The sequence below is a fragment of the Lethenteron reissneri genome, unplaced genomic scaffold (genome assembly GCF_015708825.2).
Source record: "Lethenteron reissneri isolate LAM-NWPU_2019-01 unplaced genomic scaffold, ASM1570882v1 scaffold_122, whole genome shotgun sequence".
In the NCBI taxonomy this organism is placed as follows: Eukaryota; Metazoa; Chordata; class Hyperoartia; order Petromyzontiformes; family Petromyzontidae; genus Lethenteron; species Lethenteron reissneri.
In genome coordinates, this window is record NW_026890915.1 from 207,706 (window position 1) to 225,754 (window position 18,049).

The 18,049-nt window shown below is 41.9% G+C and overlaps 4 pseudogenes; 1 reads left to right on the plus strand and 3 right to left on the minus strand.

Annotated features, from left to right (window-relative positions):
• The first annotated feature begins 2,174 nt into the window (after positions 1-2,174).
• On the plus strand, positions 2,175-2,687 carry LOC133361750 (cytochrome b-like; annotated as a pseudogene).
• Positions 2,688-3,671: 984 nt separating this feature from the next.
• On the minus strand, positions 3,672-7,136 carry LOC133361751 (NADH-ubiquinone oxidoreductase chain 4-like; annotated as a pseudogene).
• A 540-nt stretch (positions 7,137-7,676) lies between these two features.
• On the minus strand, positions 7,677-11,058 carry LOC133361752 (NADH-ubiquinone oxidoreductase chain 5-like; annotated as a pseudogene).
• A 182-nt stretch (positions 11,059-11,240) lies between these two features.
• On the minus strand, positions 11,241-12,759 carry LOC133361754 (NADH-ubiquinone oxidoreductase chain 4-like; annotated as a pseudogene).
• Positions 12,760-18,049: the final 5,290 nt, after the last annotated feature.

Below are 18,049 nucleotides of genomic sequence, written 5' to 3' on the forward strand. Positions count from 1 at the left end.
TGGGGCTATGCTAGCAATTCAACCTATGTGTGCGATTGATGAGTAAGGTATCTTTTTTGTGTTTGAGTTTGGTTGAAGTCCCCCCATCCTCCAATAAATACTGAGAGTAAAGCTGGGATAAGAATGAATGCATTGTTTTGGTCTTTTACAATTTTAATAAGAAGGGCAATTGGGGCAAAAAAATTTCAAGTTGCTAGGATTATTCCAGTAGTAAGATCTAGGCCTACTATTACTTTTGGTAGTCAGAAGTGGATAGGGGCTGTACCTAGTTTTAGTATTAGAGCAAGAGTTATAGCATTAAGAATAATTGGGTCGCTGGACGGGCTGATTGTTCAGTTTCCTGAGTGCCAAGCAGTTAAACAGGCAGTAATAACAAATGTGGCAGAGCCTGCACTTTGAGCAATGAAGTATTTGGTGGCGATTGTCTTAATTTCTAGCCCCAATTCAGGCTAGAATTCAGCTTGTGCTCGAAAATGTTACAAGTGTGCCAAGACCTAGTGTTATTAGTGTAGTGCATAAAAATACGCGCCACATGCGGGAGTGGGTGTACGTGCGCGCGGAGTACAGTGGGAGCAAACAATGTCGAGGGTGTTGTTGTCCTTAGGCGTAGGGAGAAGGTCAGAGACGAGTAGGGGGCAACTAAGGACACAGGGCGCTGATTGGCTGGGAGTTGTTGTTGTCCAAAGGTGGTGCCACGCTGTCTGAGGACAGTAGCAGGTGGTAAGGGGTGATTAAGGACGCAGGGCGCTGATTGGCCGAGAAGTTGTTGTTGTCGCTAAGTGGCGTCGCATTGTCTGGAAAAACATGGCAGGTGCCAGCGGGGGCTGGGGGCGAGTGGCATCGCGGGGGGTGCCTCAAATTAATTGAAGATTAATTGGCTTTAGGATAAAGAGAGGGTTTTGGAGCAGACGGGAGTTCGCGCCTGGAAGGAGATGGAGGATGTTGGAGTTGAAGCAGCGGAGCTAGTAGCAGTGGAGAAGTGTAGGGTAGCAGTGGAGAAGTGTAGGGTAGCAGTGGAGAAGTGTAGGGTAGCAGTGGAGAAGTATCAGGTAGCAGTGGTAAGGTATCAGGTAGCAACTGAGATGCAAGCAGAAGAGGCTGGAGTGTGACAGCGAAGCCAGAAGAAAGCGCCTGGGGTTTGGCGGAGACGCTGATAGAGATACGGCTGAGTTTCGATTTAAAGTTTTCATGACTGCAGGGATTTATCTTCTTGGTTCTTTCGGTAAAGTCACGTAGAAGGGAAATAATAAAAATAAAACATAATAAAATTTATCTCACGACGTTTCGGCCACAACGCAAGCAGCCGTCATCAGGTTAAGAACAGGTCTGTCGGAAAGACAGCGTCTGAATGAAGACCACCAGGCTTGGCAGCCTATATTTAAGCTGGGTTGGAGGGGGGAGAGCGCCTTGGAATTTGCATATCAAGAGGAATTTAGCATATTTATGGGAAATGCAGATATGGGATTAGTCAATACTTGTGGAATGCGTAGGAGGTGGGTGGGGGGTTTCAAAGTCATATTATGCCCGTGCATTATGCAGGATTAGCAGCATCAAAGGGAGGGAGTAGGGTTAGCATTAATAAAGGGAAGGAATGTTAATAGTATGGAGCTGCAGCAGCTAAGCCACCACGTAAAAAACTAAATTATAAACTACATCAGTATCATCAATATACTAAATATACTCTCCAATAAGCTGAGCTTATTAAAATGCCAATCAATTTATAACATTTTTGACATGCGTTTTTCTGGATTTTGTTGTTATTATGCCTCTCATTGTTGAAATTAACTTACCATTAAAATTATAGACTGATCATTTCTTTGTCAGTGGGCAAACATACAAAATCAGCAGGGGATCAAATACTTTTTTCCCTCACTGTAACTTCTTCTTAAAGCAGCATTCTCATTATGAATTTACCTTAAACCAGCGGCTTGAAAAACCACCGTTGTAGAATTCAACTATAAGAACCACCCAACCAAAACTTGTATTTAATTGTAATTTTAAAATGTTTTTAAAGTGTAATTGAAAAATGTATATTTTTTATTGTAATGAAAGAAAATTGAAATAAAAAATATTTAATTGTACTTAAATTTTTTTTATTTAAATCATAGTGACTAATAACCCACCAACTAACTATCATTCGAAAATCCCACCCTCGCTCATCACTAGGTAATAGCATGCTAGTAGAACTCCCTTCTGCTAACATCTCAGCCTGATGAAATTTTGGCTCACTCTTAAGCTTATGTTTAATCTTAAAAAGTATTACAGGATTAATTATTGATATACACTATATGGCTACCACTGAACTAGCCTTCTCTTCAGTTATATACATTTGCCATGACGTTAATAATGGATGACTTATACGAAAACTTCACGCGAACGGGGCCTCTATATTCTTCATTTGTATCTATACCCATATCGGGTGAGGAATCTACTAGGGCTCTTATTTATATAAAGAAACATAAAACGTTGAAGTCATTTTATTTGCATTAACTGCAGCCACTGCCTTCGTATGGTATGTCCTTCCATGAGCACAAATATCTTTCTGCGGGGCATCCGTTATTACAAATTTAATCTCAATTATACCTTATGTAGGGAATTATATTGTTGTCTGACTATGAGGAGGCTTCTCAGTATCAAACGGCACTTTAACACGATTCTTCACATTCCATTTTATTTTACCATTCTAACAGCAATAACCATAATTCACATCATATTTCTCCACCAAACAGGATCTTGCAATCCCCTAGGCATTTACTCTAATTGGGATAAAATTCAGTTCCACCCATACTTTTCTTTAAAGACATCTTAGACTTTGTTATTCTACTCGGCATTCTTTTAATAATTTCCATTTTAGCTCCTAATGCACTCGGTGAACCAGACAATTTTATTTACGCTAACCCTCATTAAACCAGAATTATATTTTATATTCTCCTACGCCATTCTATGTTCTGTCCCTAATAAACTAGGAGTAGTTGTAGCTTTAGCAGCAGCCATCATAATCCTCCTAATTATCCTCTTTACCCACATCTCTCAACAACGCGGCATCCAATTTCGCCCATTTGCCCAAATTATATTTTGGGTCCTAATCGCTGATCTCGTGCTACTCACTTGACTGGGAGGAGAGCCTGCTGAGTACCTATTTATCTTAATAACATAAATTGCATCAACAGTTTGCTTTCTAATTTTTGTTCAAATTTTCCCAATTTTAGGGCGCCTAGAAAACAAAAATCCTGTTAATCTCAAAGACCCTAGTAAGTCCAACTAAAAAGCAACACACAGACCTTCAAAGGAAGGGGATTCAAACCCCTGTAACTAGCCCCCAAAGCTAGTATCTTAACATTAAATTGTCCTCTGATTTTTTAAACGTCCAGAGTAGTTTAACATTAAAGCAGAGCACTGAAGCTGCCCAAATGGTTTTCGAACCCCTTGAAACAAAGGATTAGTTCTAGCCTTAATATCAACTATATATGAAATTACACATGCAAGTTTCCGCACTCCCGTAAGGACCTCCTTTAACTATAAACATAAAAAAGATATGGTATCAGGCTCACAAGAAGTTAGACCACAACGCCTCGATACTCACACCCTCAAGAGTACTCAGCAGTGATAAACCTTAAGCTATGGGCGCAAGCTCGACTAAGTTACATATTTTAGAGCTGGTAAGCCTCGTGCTAGCCACCGCGGTTATACGAGGAGCTTAAGCTGATATCTTTGGCACAAAGCGTGATTAAAACAATTAGCTTAATGAATACTATATATACTATAGAAGCCATCATGGCTGCTAGTTGAATAAGTATGCCTAAATATCTCAACATCAAAAGAATGAAAATGAATAAACTCACTTTGACATCACGAAAGCAAAACCCACAAACCGGGATTAGATACCCCGCTATGCCTGCCATAAATAAACAACCATCGCCAGGGCACTACGAACAATCGTTTAAAACCCAAAGAACTTTCCCTCCACCCAGCCCCTCCCCACCCTCCCCTCCCCACCCAGCCCCTCCCCCACCCAGCCCCTCCCTGCACGACGGACACAATAATTCCCTGTGGACTGGTGTAACCAGGAGGTTCCTACCAGTATAACATAGATATATGCCCCTATGGCATAGGTATACAGTTCACCATGGAAGTGGAAGCTGACAGAACTCTACCATTTCTGGATATTCTGCTCGGACGGGGTATAAATAGTAAAATAACACACGGTGTTTACCGAAAGAAAACGCATACTGATGCCTATCTGAATGCAGTCACACCATCACCCCGCACAGAAATATGCTCTTATCAAGACGCTCATTCATCGAGCTAAGAAAGTGTCAAATGGTGAGTCTGATAAGTGAAATTCAACATGTTAAAGAAGCGTTGCAAATGAACGGCTACTATGATGCAGAAATCAATAGGGCATTGAATACCAAAACAAAATCAAATAACAAGAGCATTCAAACTGCCCAAGTAATTGAAACGATAAAAAATACCGTACATTGTGGGAGTAACTGATGAACTAGCCAGATGTTTGGAAAAACAAAAATCCGATTCTGATTTTTCACGGCGCATAAAATTCAATTTAATATTTGATACAAAAGATGCATTTCCGAAGCTATCAACAGAAGGTGCGTACAGGATTAACTGCACGTGTGGTAAATGTTATTATGTTGGGCAACAGGACGAATGATCAGTACGAGACTAAAAGAACATCAGATAAATATTATATTCTCCCAAATGTCAGCAGTAGCAGAAAACGCGTGCCAACAAAAATATTCAATTGATTTTGATAATGTTGAAGTTTTGTGCAAAACTAGCTATAACTGGTCAAGACTAATTAGAGAATCTATCGAAATTGAAAGAAATCAAAATAACTTTAACCGTTCGGATAGCTAACATCTTAGTGCTGATTGGAAGCGAATCAAGTAATAGATTATTTAAATGCATGCCTACTAAGGGCGGCGTACTTCAATAGACAGGAAGGACAAGTTCAAAGGGCGCGCATAATGCATAATCTACGATGCGTCATTAAACCACCCCCCCCCCCACATTGTGCAAAAGCGCAGACGGGTGGTCAACACATCCAGGCCTCTATTATAAGCCTCGGCAAGGTAAGGTAAAAGTTAAAAGGTAAAAACAACGAGCCTACCTTTACCCTACCTTTTACTTTACCATAATACAATCACTCTACCCTACCTTTTACCCTTCAGCAGGTAAGGTAAAAGGTAATAGGTAAAAAGCAACGAGGCTTCATCGGCGGAAGGGTACTTGTAATAACTAGGCCTGAAATTAGACTACCACAAGCTAAACGTTTTAGAGGATTTTTAATAAAGTTGTTTTCGTGTGTTGGGGTTAAAGCTAAGTATCGTGGCGTGCCAGAGGCTGACATGATAAGTAGACGTGAGCTGTCGCCAGTTGTTAATGTGACGGCTAGAAGGGTAACTATTAGGGCCCAGTCATTAGTGTAAGAATTATGGATGGTTAAGGTATGATAACAGGGGGAAGAAGGATAATAATTGTGAGTAGTTCTCCAGAGTTTATAATTAAAATTAGATAGTGTGAATTCAATAGCTTCTACTTGGATTTGCACCAAGATCGGTGGGACCTAAGGCCAGCGGATTTCTGCTTATCCTTTAGAAACTCAAGAGGACTGCAGAGTTGAACCTCAGGGGAGAGAATGAGCAGTTCTTAGTGCTGCCTTGCTCCTCTCGGCAGGCAGAAGGGGTTTATCCTTCTTTGTTAGACTCACAATCTAATGTTTTGTTTAAACTATGTTTGTGTCTATTTATAATGGCGCTTGGGTTAGCGATGAGAAGAATAATAGGGGCTATGTGTATTCATATTAGTAGGTGTTCTCGGGTGGTACTAGGGTTGACTGGTGCATGTTTGTTGGGGTGTTCATGTTGAGTTATAATAAGTATATTTAATGAGAAAAGAGCGGTTAAGGTTATGCTTAGGCCTGGTAGTATAATAGTGCAATTTGACCAGTTAAATAAAGAGGTGATGATTAAAATTTCGGCCATAAAGTTTGGGAATGGGGGTAGGGCTATATTGGCAAAATATATAATAAGTCATCAAAACGATATTAGAGGAAATAAGGTTTGTAAGCCTCGAATTATGAAGATTGAGCGTGTGTGGGTACGTTCATATGTAATATTAGCGAGACAAAATAGGCCTGATGACACGAGTCCATGAGCGATCATTATTGCAAGAGATCCAGATCAGGCCCATGGTATTTTTGTGAAAATCCCAGCTACAACTAGGCCTATGTGACTAACAGATGAGTAGGCGATTATAGATTTTAGGTCTGTCTGTCGTAAACAAATTTAACTAGTTACAATTATTCCTCATATAGCAATAATAATAAAAGGGTTAGCTAGGTCCTCAGTTAGCGGGATAAATAAACATGGCATGCGAATTATACCATAGCCTCCTAATTTCAATACGATCGCAGCTAAAACTATAGAACCTGCGATTCGGGCCTCTACTTGAGTTTTTGGTAGTCATAGGTGGAAATAATAGAGGGGCATTTTGATTAAAAAGCCTAGAAAGCAGGCAACTCATTATAGGGTTTCTGATCAAGGTGCATTTGATAGAAGTGTAAGATCAGATAGGGGGATAATATAGGTTGATAGAGAGTTTAAATGGGTTTGGATTATAATAAGGGCAAGAAGGAGGGACAGGGAGGCGGATAGAGTGTAGAAGAGGAAATATAAACCAGCTATGAGTCGTTATTGTTGGTTTCCTCAGCGGGTAATAATTAAAAGGGTGGGGATTAGGGTAGTTTCAACGGCAATATAAATTATTAGTAGGTTGGAGGCTCCGATAGTAATACATAGAAGGACTTGAAGAAGGATGAGTAGGGAGATTATTGTTTTTGTCGTGTGATAGGTTCAGTCTTTATATGTGCTTGGCTGGCTGTAATAGTCAGGGGGAGAAGTCAGTAGGATAGTATGATTAGTGGACGTGAAAATTGGTCAATGCTTAAAAGGGGTTGGCCGAATTATGTTCAGCTACATCTAGATTTAATGTGAGTGTTGACACAACTGCGATTAAAAAGCTGAAGAAGGTCGTAGCAGTTAATAGTATATTTTTTTGTTAATTAAAAAGGTTATTGGGATTAGTATAATTGAGGAGATGACAAGTTTTAGCATTTTAGTAAGTTTAGGGCTTTTAGTTGGTCATTGTTGTGAGTATGAGCTGTTGCGATTATTAGGGACAGCCCTATGCCAGCTTTGCAGGCTGAAAAGGTTAAAATGATAAGTGGTGCTGCTATGATTGGGAGCGAGGTATTGTTTAAGGCTCATAGTGCTGTGGAGACATACAGTGCTCGGGCTATACTTTCTAAGGTAAGTAGACGTGAAAGAAGATGTTTTTGTTGTCGGGAGAGGCCTCGCAGGGCTAGGAAGAAAGAGCTATAAATTAATGTCAGAGGCATGTGAGAGTATGTGTTCCTGAAAGTTCAGAATTAATTGAGCCGAAATCAATCGTCTTAGTTAGACTAAGCCCCAATGAACTATTCTGCTAAGTCAAGTCCTCTTTGTTGTAATTCATAGATTAGGCCCAGTGTAAGAAGGATAACAAATAAGGATGCTCAAAGAAGGGTGGACTCTCAATGTTAGTAACAAACGTTAGACATTTAGTAACTAACGTTGAATTATTCAGCGATCTGGTTTCAGTCCTGTCTAAATGTCTTAACTTTGCTGTTGCCCCATGTACAATTCCTGACAATGAGATCATTGCTGAAGTGGAATCAGCAGTTAGACATCTCCCTCATAATTAAGCTGATATGATTTGGCACGAGGTTGCCAAAATTATTGAGAACAGCAAAGTGCCACATACAAATATTAACTTCAGTGAAGCAAAAGCCTTCAAAGAATTGAGAGCAAATAAAGATATCCAAATTTTTGCTGCTGGTAAGGGCCGATCGACTGTTGTGATGCCCCGTGAGGACTATATGATAATAAAATAAAAAATGTACTCTACGGAGGTACCTTAAAATTAAACGAGACCCAACCAGCACATTGGAATGTAAAACAACGGGAATCATTGCCAAGTCATCAATTCCCAGGAAGAACATTGCCTGATCAAACAAAGGGCATCAAAACCCCCCAAGACTTTATAGGGTACCAAAAATTCACAAACCTGATGTTCCATTAAGACCCATAGTTAGTACAAGAGACTCTGCCACGTACAAATTCGTACAATACGTAACGAAACAAATACAGCCCGATATCGGTAGGCCCTCGTCGTTCATCAACATCTCTGAACATCTCGTAAATATAATGAAAGATATTAAGCTTAATCCTAATTATATTCTCGTAAGTTTTGATGTGACCTCTCTGTTCACGAAGGTTCTGGTCAACGAGTCAATTAAATTACTTGACACTCTGGTAACGAACAACGGTTTAGCCAAAGATATCCCAAGACTAGCTGAACAGTCATAAAGAACACCTACTTATTGTGGCAAGGTGACTGCTATGAACAAAAGGAAGAAGCAGCCATGGGCTCTTCTGTGATAGCGAATTTGTACATGGAAGATTTTGAAAAATAAGCAAGAGCTTCAAGCACGCCAAAAAACATCTGCTTGGTTTAAATATGTGGATGAAACATTGGTGGTCTGACCACATGGCAAATATACACTGAACGCATTTCTAAATCATCTCAACTCGCAAAACCCATCCATCCAGTTCACCATGGAAGTGGAAGCTGACAGAACTCTACCATTTCTGTATATTCTGCTCGGACGGTGTAGAAATGGTAAAATAACACACGGTGTTTACCGAAAGAAAACGCATACTGATGCCTATCTGAATGCAGTCACACCATCACCCCGCACAGAAATATGCTCTTATCAAGACGCTCATTCATCGAGCTTAGAAAGTGTCAGATGGTGAGTCTGATAAGTGAAATTCAACATGTTAAAGAAGCGCTGCAAATGAACGGCTACTATGATGCAGAAATCAATAGGTCATTGAATACCACAACCACATCAAATAACAAGAGCATTGAAACTGCCCAAGTAATTTTAACGATAAAAAATACCGTACATTGCGGGAGTAACTGATAAACTAGCCAGATGTTTGAAAAAACAAAACATCCGATTCAGATTTTTCACGGCACATAAAATACAATTTAATATCTGGTACAAAAGATGTATTACCAAAACTATCAACAGAAGGTGTGTACAGGATAAATTGCACGTGTGGTAAATGTTATGTTGGGCAACAGGACGAATGATCAGTACGAGACTAAAAGAACATCAGATAAATATTACATTCTCCCAAATGCAACTGTCAGCAGTAGCAGAAAACGCGTGCCAACAAAGATATTCAATTGATTTTGATAATGTTAAAGTTTGGTGCAAAACTAGCTATAACTGGTCAAGAATAATTAGAGAATCTATCGAAATTGAAACAAATCAAAATAACTTTAACCGTTCGGATAGCTAACGTCTTAGTGCTGATTGTAAGCGAATCAAGTGATAGATTATTTAAATGCATGCCTACTAAGGGCGGCGTACTTCAATAGGGATTACTGTTGGTAGGGCTATTATAATAAACACAATAGACAGGAAGGACAAGTTCAAAGGGCTCGCATAATGCATAATCTACGATGCGTCATTAAACCCCCCCCACCCCACATTGTGCAAGAGCGCAGAAGGGTGGTCAACACATCTACGCCTCTATTTTAAGCTTCGGCAAGGTAAGGTTAAAGTTAAAAGGTAAAAACAACGAGCCTACCTTTACCCTACCTTTTACCTTACGACAATACAATCACTCTACCCTTACCTTTTACCCTTCAGCAGGTAAGGTAAAAGGTAATAGGTAAAAAGCAACGAGGCTTCATCGGCGGAAGGGTACTTGTAATAACTAGGCCTGAAATTTTCGTGTGTTGGGGTGCCAGAGGCTGACATGATAAGTAGACGTGAGCTGTCGGCAGTTGTTAATGTAACGGCTAGAAGGGTAACTATTAGGGCCCAGGCATTAGTGTATGAGGTGTTTACAGCCACTAGAATTAAATCTTTGGTGAAGAAGCCAGCTATGAACGGCAGGCCTATAAGTGCTACGGACCCGATTGGTATACAGGTTGTTGTTAGAGGAAGGTTGTTGTTTAAACAGCTGAATTTTCTAATGTCTTGTTCATCATTTATATTGTGAATAATACTTTCTGAACATAGGAAGATTATAGCTTTGAAGAAAGCGTGTATGCACATGTGGAGGAAGGCAATGTGAGGGTGGTTAAGACCAATTGCGACTATTATTAGGCCAAGCTGGCTTGACGTGGAGAAGGCAATACTTTTTTTATATAATTTCGTGTTGTTGCGCAGAGGGCAGCTAAAATAGTGGTTATTGCTCCTAGGCAGAGGGTTATTTCTAGGATTTTTTTTAAAATAAGGGATGACGTCGAATGAGTAGAAATATTCCTGCAACAATTATGATGTTTGAGTGCAGTAGCGCTGAAACAGGGGTTGGACCTTCCATTGCAGCAGGGAGTCATGGGTGAAGCCCAATTTGGGTTGATTTTCCTGTGTCTGCGATTAAGAATCCTAGGGTGGGGATAATATATTGTTGATTAGATAAAAGTAGGGTAATTTGTTGTAGGTCGCAGGAGTTAGTGTTAGAACATATTCAGACTATAATTATTATTAGTCCAATGTCTCCAATGCGGTTATAAGCCACTGCTTGAAGAGCAGAGATATTAGCTTTTGTTCGACCTGATCACCAACTAATTAGAAGCAAGGATATTATTCCCACTCCTTCTCAGCCAATAAATAATCGTAACAGGATGTTTGCAGAGATAAAGGTAATGATTGTAATTCGAAACAAAAGGAGATATTTAAAAAAAATTGTCTACGTGGTGTTATTTTGCTATATATCATTGTGAGAATTCTATGATACTTCAGGAAATTATTAAGGCAACTGGGGTAAAGATGGCAATATAATTGTCAATTTTAAAAGATAGGGCAATATTAAAGAGGGTCCAATCTATCCAGGGTTTTAGTGTGAGAGTGGTTTCTATATTTTCCTTCAAGTAAATGGTTAAGGGGATTAGACTAATGAATATTGAGGTTTTCACGAGTTTAGTTGTAAGAATTATGGATGGTTTAGGTATGATAACAGGGGGAAGAAGGATAATAATTGTGAGTAGTTTTCCAGAGTTTATAATTAAAGTTAGATAGTGGGAATTCAATAGCTTCTACTTGGATTTGCACCAAGATCGGTGGCACCTAAGGCCAGCGGATTTCTGCTTATCCTTTAGAAACTCAAGAGGACTGCGGAGTTGAACCTCAGGGGAGAGAATGAGCAGTTCTTAGCGCTGCCTTGCTCCTCTCGGCAGGCAGAAGGGTTTTTATTCTTCTTTGTTAGACTCACAATTTAATGTTTTATTTAAACTATGTTTGTGTCTATTTATAATGGCGCTTGGGTTAGCGATGAGAAGAATAATAGGGGCTATGTGTATTAGTATTAGTAGGTGTTCTCGGGTGGTACTAGGGTTGACTGGTGCATGTTTGTTGGGGTGTTCATGCTGAGTTATAATAAGTATAATGAGAAAAGAGCGGTTAAGGTTATGCTTAGGCCTAGTAGTATAATAGTGCAATTTGACCAGTTAAATAAAGAGGTGATGATTAAAATTTCGGCCATAAAGTTTGGGAATGGGGGTAGGGCTATATTGGCAAAATATATAATAAGTCATCAGAACGATATTAGAGGAAATAAGGTTTGTAAGCCTCGAATTATGAAGATCGAGCGTGTGTGGGTACGTTCATATGTAATATTAGCGAGACAAAATAGGCCTGATGACACTAGTCCATGAGCGATCATTATTGCAAGAGATCCAGATCAGGCCCATGGTATTTTTGTGAAAATCCCAGCTACAACTAGGCCTATGTGACTAACAGATGAGTAGGCGATTATAGATTTTAGGTCTGTCTGTCGTAAACAAATTTAACTAGTTACAATTATTCCTCATATAGCAATAATAATAAAAGGGTTAGCTAGGTCCTCAGTTAGCGGGATAAATTAACATGGCATGCGAATTATACCATAGCCTCCTAATTTCAATACGATCGCAGCTAAAACTATAGAACCTGCGATTCGGGCCTCTACTTGAGTTTTTGGTAGTCATAGGTGGAAATAATAGAGGGGCATTTTGATTAAAAAGCCTAGAAAGCAGGCAACTCATCATAGGGTTTCTGATCAAGGTGCATTTGATAGAAGTGTAAGATCAGATAGGGGGATAATATAGGTTGATAGAGAGTTTAAATGGGTTTGGATTATAATAAGGGCAAGAAGGAGGGACAGGGAGGTGGATAGAGTGTAGAAGAGGAAATATAAACCCGCTGTGAGTCGTTATTGTTGGTTTCCTCAGCGGGTAATAATTAAAAGGGTGGGGATTAGGGTAGTTTCAAAGGCAATATAAATTATTAGTAGGTTGGAGGCTCCGATAGTAACACATAGAAGGACTTGAAGAAGGATGAGTAGGGAGATTATTGTTTTTGTCGTGTGATAGGTTCAGTCTTTATATGTGCTTGGCTGGCTATAATAGTCAGGGGGAGAAGTCAGCAGGATAGTATGATTAGTGGACGTGAAAATTGGTCAATGCTTAAAAAGGGGTTGGCCGAATTATGTTCAGCTACATCTAAATTTAATGTGAGTGTTGACACAACTGCGATTAAAAAGCTGAAGAAGGTCGTAGCAGTTAATAGTATATTTTTTTGTTAATTAAAAAGGTTATTGGGATTAGTATAATTGAGGAGATGACAAGTTTTAGCATTTTAGTAAGTTTAGGGCTTTTAGTTGGTCATTGTTGTGAGTATGAGCTGTTGCGATTATTAGGGACAGCCCTATGCCAGCTTTGCAGGCTGAAAAGGTAAAATGATAAGAGGTGCTGCTATGATTGGGAGCGAGGTATTGTTTAAGGCTCGTAGTGCTGTGGAGACATACAGTGCTCGGGCTATACTTTCTAAGGTAAGTAGACGTGAAAGAAGATGTTTTTGTTGTCGGGAGAGGCCTCGCAGGGCTAGGAAGAAAGAGCTATAAATTAATGTCAGAGGCATGTGAGAGTATGTGTTCCTGAAAGTTCAGAATTAATTGAGCCGAAATCAATCGTCTTAGTTAGACTAAGCCCCAATGAACTATTCTGCTCAGTCAAGTCCTCTTTGCTGTAATTCATAGATTAGGCCCATTGTAAGAAGGATAACAAATAAGGAAGCTCAAAGAAGGGTGAACTCTCAATGTTAGTAACAAACGTTAGACATTTAGTAACTCACGTTGAATTATCCAGCGATCTGGTTTCAGTCCTGTCTAAATGTCTTAACTTTGTTGTTGCCCCATGTACAATTCCAGACAATGAGATCATTGCTGACGTGGAATCAGCAGTTAGACATCTCCCTCATAATTAAGCTGAAATTATTTGGCACGAGGTTGCCAAAATTATTGAGAACAGCACAGTGTCAAATACAAATATTAACTTCAGTGAAGCAAAAGCCTTCAAAGAATTGCGAGCAAATAAAGAAATCCAAATTTTTGCTGCTGATAAGGGCCGATCGACTGTTCATAGACAAAACCATTTTCGACTTTATGTTAAAAGTTCTCCGCAAAATACCCTGCAGTTTTTTTTCAAAATCCATAAATGGATCTAATTGTGAATTGGAAAAAACTAAAATCTTATGCTGCTGGTTTTGTTTGTAACTTTTTTAATATACATTTTAGCAACACCAAATATCTCTCAAACTGACACTTATACATGTACCTAAACACTTGAGACAGGTTTTGGTGCATTATATACTCAAGTGTGAATGTAGACCATGAAATATGGCACATTTGTAGAAAATATGCTTCAACTTCACGGATTGGCACTAAGCAAAATTGAACATAAACATTTTAAATTTAGCAAAACTGTGATGTTTTGTACATCAAAATTTTCAGTAGGTACTGTGTAATCACAGAAAGATACAAATATAAGCACACTTTGGCCCAAGTTGGCTGAAATGACTCGAAATGCTACACTGTCCTCTTGTTTTGGAATGCTGCCAAAAAAAATTACAATTCTACCACAGATTCTTTACAGCTCAAAATCACCTTAAATTATAACACAGCGCATATTTACTCATCGGTATCATCCCTATCACTATCAGAGCCATCATCCCATGTAGGTCTTTCTTCTGTTTCCTGTGAAACATTTGCACAATTTTGGCACCGACATAAATCAGTACAAGACAGTCTTGCAGACATACAGGAACATGTTCCAGTCTCACATTTGCTCTGCTTGCAACTGCAGTGGACTGCCTGCAACACACTTTCAGGGGCAGGATTTCTAGTCATCCAGGTCACTGTTAACTCACCATCCTCGAGGTGCCATCCATTGCCGACGGGTGAAGGGGCACACATTATACCTTTTCAGAGAATGTCTCATTATGGCTGCTTGGTAGTTTGCCCTTTTGCATTGTTGATACAGGGCGTCACTTGTAAGGGGCATGGATAGTTCTGGAAAAGCTGACGATGCCATACAGAATGCTTTGTATCTTGCATCGTTCACATTTTTGGCAGATGACTGGCCATACAGGTGGCACACATATGTGCAAAGTAGCTCAAGGGTAGACTGGTCTCGGTTAAAACTGCTACCCAGATTTGTAAAAGCAGTCAGATATTCCTCTTTCTCACAAGCAACAGAAAATGCATTTCTTTTGCCTTTGCCATAAAGGGCACTTGTAGAGTCACAACCTGAGAAGGTATGGATCCCAATAAGTGCCAAACAGACACTTGTGCCAAGAGCTGACGACACCTTAGCTAAGTCAATGAGCCTTGTTTTGTTGCCAACCCCCGTGAAAAAATTCAACCTACATGGTAAATCTGGCTGCAGACTTAAAGCAATCACTGCCACATCAGTATCAGGGCTCTTGATGACTACAGTTTGATGTTCCTGTGCAGCATGTTGTGCATGTAAATACACCCTGGTGTCACATTCCTCATGATCACATGTCAGATCTTCAACAGCACTGAGAGTATGTAAATCCTCCATTACAGTCACGCAGTGACACTGGTCTTCATGTGCTATGTACAAGCTTAAGTCCTTTCCCACAGTGGTAAGATCAGCCTCTCGCCACACAACATAGAGGAATTCTGCCAGTGCTTCTTGGTTTGTTCCATCTAACCTATATAATTCATTTTTTGTCTGTCTGTCTGTCTGTCTGTCCGTCTGTCCGTCTGCGTACGCTCGCTTCTGGGGGATTTAGCTCTTGGACCGTGGGGTTCGCCGAAATTAAATTTTGCAGGTGGGCACGGACCCGGCCCCGCGGTAAACTTAGGCATTTCCGATTTTTCGTCTCTAAACTTTAAATCGGACCGATTATCGATTTAGTGTGATTTCTCTTTATTTATTTATTTACTATTGCCGACCGGCACTTAACGAAGCACGCCATTGCGCATGCGCGAAGGCGGTTGCCCCTGGCAACGGGCGGTTGGCCCCTGGCAACGGGCAGCAACATCGCTGCGGGGTGGACGCCATTTTTAATTCCCGTTAAAAATATGCGCACGCATTAACACGCGACGCTGAGGTAAATTCATCAAAGTTTCACGTCCTCTTCACTCCCCCCCACCCCAATGTGTGCATAGGGTCGATAGATAATAAAATGATAGCGATTAGACAGTATTATTGTAGCGCGGGGGGGGGGGGGGTGATGACCACAGCACCAAGCCTTGGCCGGGTGGGCAATCTAGGCGAGGCCGGAGGCTCTGCACGGTACTAGGCCTCGACACCCCACCCGTGTCAAGCGACGACTTTGTGCTATGAACTCGACATACCCAGCGTTGCTCAGTGGGAAAATACATTTAAAATCTTCTGAAAACTTTAAAACATAACATACCAATGAAAATACAACTGTGTAATTTAAAATGTAAAACCGACCGCGCCAAGAATCGATTCTCTGAATCGCGCAAAGGAATCGAAGGTTGTAGATTAATTTAGAATCGCCCTGTTCCCGTTTAATATAAGTTGGTTATAGAGTTGATATAAACTGCTACGAATGGGAAATATCCGGCGTTGACCGGGGCAAAAATATAATGGTGAGGGTGTGATTGGTAAGGATGAGTAGTGAGGGTGTGATTGGTGAGGATGAGTAGTGAGGGTGAGTGGTGAGGGTGAGTGGCGGTTGTGAGTGGCGATTGTGAGTGGTGATTAGTGAGTGGTGAGGGTGAGTGGTGAGTTGTGAGGGTGAGCGGTGATTGGTGAGGGTGTTATTGGTGAGGATGAGTGGTGAATAGTGAGGGTAAGTGGTGAGGGTGAGTGGCGGTTATGAGTGGTGATTAGTGAGGGGTGAGTGGTGAGCGTAAGTGGTGAGTGGTGAGGGTGAGTGGTGAGGGTGAGCAGTGAGGGTGAGTGGTGATTGGTCAGGGTGTGGTTGGTGAGGATGAGTGGTGAGTGGTAAGGGTGAGTGGTGAGGGATGAGAGATTGGTTAGTGGTGAGGGTGAGTGGTGAGGGTGAGTGGTAAGGTTCAGTGGTGATGTTGAGTGGTGAGGGTTAGTGGAGAGTGGTGAGGGTTAGTGGTGAGTGGTGATTGGTCAGTGGTGAATGGTGAGAGTGAGTGGTGAGGGAGAGTGGGGAGTGGTGAGGGTGAGTGGTGAGGGTGAGTGGCGAGGGTGAGTGGTGAGGGAGAGTGGTGAGGGTGAGTGGTGAGTGTGGTGAGCGTGAGTGGTGGGGGTGAGTGGTGAGGGTGAGTGGTGATTGGATCAGGGTGTTATTGGTGAGGATGAGTGGTGAGTGGTGAGGGTGAGGGTGAGTGGTGGTTGTGTGTGGTGATTAGTGAGGGGTGAGTGGTGAGGGTGAGCATGAGTGGTGAGGTTGAGTTGTGAGGGTGAGCGGTGACGGTGAGCAGTGAGGGTGAGTGGTTGTTGTGAGGGTGAGTGGTGAGGGTGAGTGGTGAGGGTGAGTGGCAGTTGTAAGTGGTGATTGGTGAGTAGTGAGGGTGAGTGGTGAGCGTGAGTGGTGAGTGGTGAGGGTGAGTGGTGATTGGTGAGGGTGTGATTGGTGAGGATGAGTGGTGAGTGCTGAGGGTGCGTGGTAAGGGTGAGTGGTGAGCGGTAAGGGTGAGTGGTTGTTGTGAGGGTGAGTGGTGAGGGTGAGTGGTGAGGGTGAGTGGTGAGTGGTGAGGGTGAGTGGCGGTTGTGAGTGGTGATTAGTGAGTGGTGATTAGTGAGTGGTGAGGGTGAGTGGCGAGGGTGACTGGTGAGGGAGAGTCGTGAGGGTGAGTGATGAGTGTGGTGAGTGGTGAGGGTGAGTGGTTGTTGTGAGGGTGAGTGGTGAGGGTGAGTGGTAAGGTTGAGTGGTCATGTTGAGTGGTGAGGGTTAGTGGAGAGTGGTGAGGGTGAGTGGTGAGTAGTGCGGGTGAGTGGTGGTTGTGACGGTGAGTAGTGAGGGTGAGTGGTGAGGCTGAATGGTGAGTTTAATGGTGAGAGTGAGTGGTGAGGGAGAGTGGGGAGGGTGAGTGGTGAGGGTGAGTGGTGAATAGTGAGTGGTGAGGGTAAGTGGTGATGGTGAGTAGTGAGGGTGAGTGGTTAGGGGTGAGTGGTGGGGATGAGTGGTGAGGGTGAGTGGTGAGGGTCAGTGGTGAGGATGAGTGGTGAGGGTGAGTGGCGGTTGTGAATGGTGATTAGTGAGGGGTGAGTGGTGAGGGCGAGCGTGAGTGGTGAGCAGTGAGGGTGAGTGGTGATTGGTTAGGGTGTGATTGATGAGGATGAGTGGTGAGTGGTGAGGGTGAGTGGTTGTTGTGAGGGTGAGTGGTGATTAGTGAGTGGTGAGGGTGAGTCGTAATGGTGAGTGGTGAGCGTGAGTGGTGAGGGTGAGTGGTGAGCGTAAGTGGTGAGGGTGTGATTGGTGAGGATGAGAGGTGAGTAGTGAGGGTGAGTGGTGAGGGTGAGTGGTGAGGGTGAGTGGTGAGCGTGAATGGTGAGCGGTGAGGGTGAGCGGTGAGCGTGAGTGGTGTACACTTGGCGATACGTAAGCAAGTTTTTTTTTTTAATGGGAATAGGGTGAGTGGTGGTTGTGAGGGTGAGTGAGGGTGAGTGG